Raw genomic sequence first — 6,808 nt, forward strand, 5'->3', positions numbered from 1 at the left:
GAGGAGGTGATTGAGAGCAATTGATCGTGAGGAGCTGATCATGAGGACATGATCACGAGGATGTGATCATGAGGAGGTGATCGTGAGGTGGTGATAATGAGGAGGTTTTCATTAGGAGGTGATCACGAAGAGATGATCGTGAGGAGGTGATTGTGAGGACGCGATCGCGAGGAGGTGATCGTGAGGAGGTGTTCACGAGGAGGTGATTATGAAGAGGTGATCACAAGGAGGTGATCGTGAGGAGGTGATAACGAGGAGGTCATCGTGAGGAGTTGATCGTGAGCAGGTGATCGTGAGGAGGTGTTCATGAGGAGGTGATTACAAGGAAGTGATCGCGAGGAGGTGATCGTGAGGAGGTGATCACAAGGAGGTGATCGTGAGCAGGTGATAACGAAGAGGTGATCGTGAGGAGGTGATCGTGAAGAGGTGATTGTGCGGAGTTGAACGTGAGGAGGTGATCGTGAAGAGGTGATTGTGAGGAGGTGGTCGTGAGGAAGTGATTGTGAGGAGGTGACCGTGATGAGGTGATCATGAGGAGGGGATCACGAGGAGGTGATCATGAGGAGCTGATCACGAGGAGATGATCATGAGGAGGTGATCACAAGGAGGTGATCATGTGGAGGTGATCCTGAGTAGGTGATCGTGAGGAGGTGATCACGAGGAGGTGATCACAAGGTTGTGATCACGAAGAGGTGATCAAGAGGAGGTATTCATGAGAAGGTGATCTCGAGGATGTGATCACGTGGAGGTGATCGTGAGGAGGTGATCACAAGGAGGTGATTGTGAGCAATTGATCGTGAGGAGGTGATCATGAGGACGTGATCATGAGGATGTGATCGTGAGGAGGTGATAACAAGGAGGTTATCGTGAGGAGGTGATAACGAGGAGGTCATCGTGAGGAGGTGATCATGAGCAGGTGATCGTGAGGAGGTGTTCATGAGAAGGTGATTACAAGGAAGTGATCGCGAGGAGGTGATCGTGAGGAGGTGATCAAAAGGAGGTGATCATGAGGAGGTGATCCTGTGTAGGTGATCGTGAGGAGGTGATCACGAGGAGGTGATCACGAGGAGGTGATCAAGAGGAGGTAATCGTGAGGAGGTGACCTCGAGGATGTGATCACGTGGATGTGATCGTGAGGAGGTGATCACAAGGAGGTGATTGTGAGCAATTGATCGAGAGGAGGTGATCATGAGGACGTGATCAGGAGGATGTGATCATGAGGAGGTGATCGTGAGGAGTTGATAACGAGGAGGTGATCATGAGCAGGTGATAACGAGGAGGTCATCGTGAAGAGGAGATCATGAGCAGGTGATCGTGAAGAGGTGTTCATGAGGAGGTGATTACAAGGAAGTGATCGCGAGGAGGTGATCGTAAGGAGGTGATCACAAGGAGGATATCGTGAGGAGGTGATAACGAAGAGATGATCATGAGGAGGTGATCATGAAGAGGTGATCGTGAGGAGGTGATCATGAAGAGGTGATCATGAAGAAAAGATCATGAGGAGGTGATCGTGAAGAGGTGATTGTGAAGAGGTGGTCGTAAGGAAATGATTGTGAGGAGGTGATTTTGAGGAGGTCACGAGGAGGTGATCGTGAGGAGGTGATCAGGAGGAGCTGATCGTGAGAAGGAGATCATGAGGCGGTGATCACGAGGAGGTGATCATGAAGTGGTAATCACAAGGTGGTGATCGTGAGTAGGTGATCTCGAGTGGGTGATCGTGAGGAGGTGAACACGAGGAGGTGATCATGACGATGTGATAACGACTAGGTGATCGTGAGGAGGTAATGGTGAGCAGATGATCGTGAGGAGGTGATCGTGAGCAGATGATCATGAGGAGGTGACCGTGAGGAGGTGATCATGAGGAGGGGATCACAAGGTGGTGATCATGAAGAGGTGATCACAAGGAGGTGATCACGAGGATGTGATCACGAGGAGGTGATCACGAGGATATAATCGTGAGGAGGTGATCTCGAGGATGTGATCATGTGGAGGTGATCGTGAGGAGGTGATCACAAGGAGGTAATTGTGAGCAATTGATCATGAGGAGTTGATAATGAGGACGTGATCACGAGGATGTGATCGTGAGGAGGTGATAACGAGGAGGTGTTCACGAGGAGGTGATCACGAGGAGGTAATCATGAGGAGGTGATCTCGAGGATGTGATCACGTGGAGGTGATCGTGAGGAGGTGATTGAGAGCAATTGATCGTGAGGAGGTGATGATGAGGACATGATCACGAGGATGTGATCATGAGGAGGTGATCGTGAGGTGGTGATAATGAGGAGGTTTTCATGAGGAGGTGATCACGAAGAGATGATCGTGAGGAGGTGATTGTGAGGACGCGATCGCGAGGAGGTGATCGTGAGGAGGTGTTCACGAGGAGGTGATTGTGAAGAGGTGATCACAAGGAGGTGATCGTGAGGAGGTGATAACGAGGAGGTCATCGTGAGGAGTTGATCGTGAGCAGGTGATCGTGAGGAGGTGTTCATGAGGAGGTGATTACAAGGAAGTGATCGCGAGGAGGTGATCGTGAGGAGGTGATCACAAGGAGGTGATCGTGAGCAGGTGATAACGAAGAGGTGATCGTGAGGAGGTGATCGTGAAGAGGTGATCGTGCGGAGTTGAACGTGAGGAGGTGATCGTGAAGAGGTGATTGTGAGGAGGTGGTCGTGAGGAAGTGATTGTGAGGAGGTGACCGTGATGAGGTGATCATGAGGAGGGGATCACGAGGAGGTGATCATGAGGAGGTGATCGTGAGGAGGTGATCATGAGGCGGTGACCGTGAGGAGGTGATCATGAGGAGGCGATCACGAGGAGGTGATCGTGAAGAGGTGATCAAAAGGAGGTGATCACAAGGAGGTGATCATGAGGAGCTGATCACGAGGAGATGATCATGAGGAGGTGATCACAAGGAGGTGATCATGTGGAGGTGATCCTGAGTAGGTGATCGTGAGGAGGTGATCACGAGGAGGTGATCACAAGGTTGTGATCACGAAGAGGTGATCAAGAGGAGGTATTCATGAGAAGGTGATCTCGAGGATGTGATCACGTGGAGGTGATCGTGAGGAGGTGATCACAAGGAGGTGATTGTGAGCAATTGATCGTGAGGAGGTGATCATGAGGACGTGATCATGAGGATGTGATCGTGAGGAGGTGATAACAAGGAGGTTATCGTGAGGAGGTGATAACGAGGAGGTCATCGTGAGGAGGTGATCATGAGCAGGTGATCGTGAGGAGGTGTTCATGAGAAGGTGATTACAAGGAAGTGATCGCGAGGAGGTGATCGTGAGGAGGTGATCAAAAGGAGGTGATCATGAGGAGGTGATCCTGTGTAGGTGATCGTGAGGAGGTGATCACGAGGAGGTGATCACGAGGAGGTGATCAAGAGGAGGTAATCGTGAGGAGGTGACCTCGAGGATGTGATCACGTGGATGTGATCGTGAGGAGGTGATCACAAGGAGGTGATTGTGAGCAATTGATCGAGAGGAGGTGATCATGAGGACGTGATCAGGAGGATGTGATCATGAGGAGGTGATCGTGAGGAGTTGATAACGAGGAGGTGATCATGAGCAGGTGATAACGAGGAGGTCATCGTGAAGAGGAGATCATGAGCAAGTGATCGTGAAGAGGTGTTCATGAGGAGGTGATTACAAGGAAGTGATCGCGAGGAGGTGATCGTAAGGAGGTGATCACAAGGAGGATATCGTGAGGAGGTGATAACGAAGAGATGATCATGAGGAGGTGATCATGAAGAGGTGATCGTGAGGAGGTGATCATGAAGAGGTGATCATGAAGAAAAGATCATGAGGAGGTGATCGTGAAGAGGTGATTGTGAAGAGGTGGTCGTAAGGAAATGATTGTGAGGAGGTGATTTTGAGGAGGTCACGAGGAGGTGATCGTGAGGAGGTGATCAGGAGGAGCTGATCGTGAGAAGGAGATCATGAGGCGGTGATCACGAGGAGGTGATCATGAAGTGGTAATCACAAGGTGGTGATCGTGAGTAGGTGATCTCGAGTGGGTGATCGTGAGGAGGTGAACACGAGGAGGTGATCATGACGAGGTGATAACGACTAGGTGATCGTGAGGAGGTAATGGTGAGCAGATGATCGTGAGGAGGTGATCGTGAGCAGATGATCATGAGGAGGTGACCGTGAGGAGGTGATCATGAGGAGGGGATCACAAGGTGGTGATCATGAAGAGGTGATCACAAGGAGGTGATCACGAGGATGTGATCACGAGGAGGTGATCACGAGGATATAATCGTGAGGAGGTGATCTCGAGGATGTGATCATGTGGAGGTGATCGTGAGGAGGTGATCACAAGGAGGTAATTGTGAGCAATTGATCATGAGGAGTTGATAATGAGGACGTGATCACGAGGATGTGATCGTGAGGAGGTGATAACGAGGAGGTGTTCACGAGGAGGTGATCACGAGGAGTTAATCATGAGGAGGTGATCTCGAGGATGTGATCACGTGGAGGTGATCGTGAGGAGGTGATTGAGAGCAATTGATCGTGAGGAGGTGATGATGAGGACATGATCACGAGGATGTGATCATGAGGAGGTGATCGTGAGGTGGTGATAATGAGGAGGTTTTCATGAGGTGGTGATCACGAAGAGATGATCGTGAGGAGGTGATTGTGAGGACGCGATCGCGAGGAGGTGATCGTGAGGAGGTGTTCACGAGGAGGTGATTGTGAAGAGGTGATCACAAGGAGGTGATCGTGAGGAGGTGATAACGAGGAGGTCATCGTGAGGAGTTGATCGTGAGCAGGTGATCGTGAGGAGGTGTTCATGAGGAGGTGATTACAAGGAAGTGATCGCGAGGAGGTGATCGTGAGGAGGTGATCACAAGGAGGTGATCGTGAGCAGGTGATAACGAAGAGGTGATCGTGAGGAGGTGATCGTGAAGAGGTGATCGTGCGGAGTTGAACGTGAGGAGGTGATCGTGAAGAGGTGATTGTGAGGAGGTGGTCGTGAGGAAGCGATTGTGAGGAGGTGACCGTGATGAGGTGATCATGAGGAGGGGATCACGAGGAGGTGATCATGAGGAGGTGATCGTGAGGAGGTGATCATGAGGCGGTGACCGTGAGGAGGTGATCATGAGGAGGCGATCACGAGGAGGTGATCGTGAAGAGGTGATCAAAAGGAGGTGATCACAAGGAGGTGATCATGAGGAGCTGATCACGAGGAGATGATCATGAGGAGGTGATCACAAGGAGGTGATCATGAGGAGGTGATCCTAAGTAGGTGATCGTGAGGAGGTGATCACGAGGAGGTGATCACAAGGTTGTGATCACGAAGAGGTGATCAAGAGGAGGTATTCATGAGAAGGTGATCTCGAGGATGTGATCACGTGGAGGTGATCGTGAGGAGGTGATCACAAGGAGGTGATTGTGAGCAATTGATCGTGAGGAGGTGATCATGAGGACGTGATCATGAGGATGTGATCGTGAGGAGGTGATAACGAGGAGGTGTTCACGAGGAGGTGATCACAAGGAGGTAATCATGAGGAGGTGATCTCGAGGATGTGATCACGTGGAGGTGATCGTGAGGAGGTGATTGAGAGCAATTGATCTTGAGGAGGTGATCATGAGGACATGATCACGAGGATGTGATCATGAGGAGGTGATCGTGAGGTGGTGATAACGAGGAGGTTTTCATTAGGAGGTGATCACGAAGAGATGATCGTGAGGAGGTGATTGTGAGGACGTGATCGCGAGGAGGTGATCATGAGGAGGTGTTCACGAGGAGGTGATTGTGAAGAGGTGATCACAAGGAGGTGATCGTGAGGAGGTGATAACGAGGAGGTCATCGTGAGGAGTTGATCGTGAGTAGGTGATCGTGAGGAGGTGTTCATGAGGAGTTGATTACAAGGAAGTGATCGCGAGGAGGTGATCGTGAGGAGGTGATCACAAGGAGGTGATCGTGAGCAGGTGATAACGAAGAGGTGATCGTGAGGATGTGATCGTGAGGAGGTGATCGTGAAGAGGTGATTGTGAGGAGGTGGTCGTGAGGAAGTGATTGTGAGGAGGTGACCGTGATGAGGTGATCATGAGGAGGGGATCACGAGGAGGTGATCATGAGGAGGTGATCGTGAGGAGGTGATCAAAAGGAGGTGATCACAAGGAGGTGATCAAGAGGAGCTGATCATGAGGAGATGATCATGAGGAGTGATCACAAGGAGGTGATCATGAGGAGGTGATCCTGAGTAGGTGATCGTGAGTAGGTGATAACGAGGAGGTGATCACGTGGTTGTGATCACGAAGAGGTGATCAAGAGGAGGTATTCATGAGAAGGTGATCTCGAGGATGTGATCACGTGGAGGTGATCGTGAGGAGGTGATCACAAGGAGGTGATTGTGAGCAACTGATCGTGAGGAGGTGATCATGAGGACGTGATCACGAGGATGTGATCGTGAGGAGGTGATAACAAGGAGGTTATCGTGAGGAGGTGATAACGAGGAGGTCATCGTGAGGAGGTGATCATGAGCAGGTGATCGTGAGGAGGTGTTCATGAGAAGGTGATTACAAGGAAGTGATCGCGAGGAGGTGATCGTGAGGAGGTGATCAAAAGGAGGTGATCATGAGGAGGTGATCCTGAGTAGGTGATCGTGAGGAGGTGATCACGAGGAGGTGATCACGAGTAGGTGATCAAGAGGAGGTAATCGTGAGGAGGTGATCTCGAGGATGTGATCACGTGGATGTGATCGTGAGGAGGTGATCACAAGGAGGTGATTGTGAGCAATTGATCGAGACGAGGTGATCATGAGGACGTGATCAGGAGGATGTGATCATGAGGAGGTGAT

Source organism: Carcharodon carcharias, chromosome 18 (genome assembly GCF_017639515.1).
Source record: "Carcharodon carcharias isolate sCarCar2 chromosome 18, sCarCar2.pri, whole genome shotgun sequence".
NCBI classification, from domain to species: domain Eukaryota; kingdom Metazoa; phylum Chordata; class Chondrichthyes; order Lamniformes; family Lamnidae; genus Carcharodon; species Carcharodon carcharias.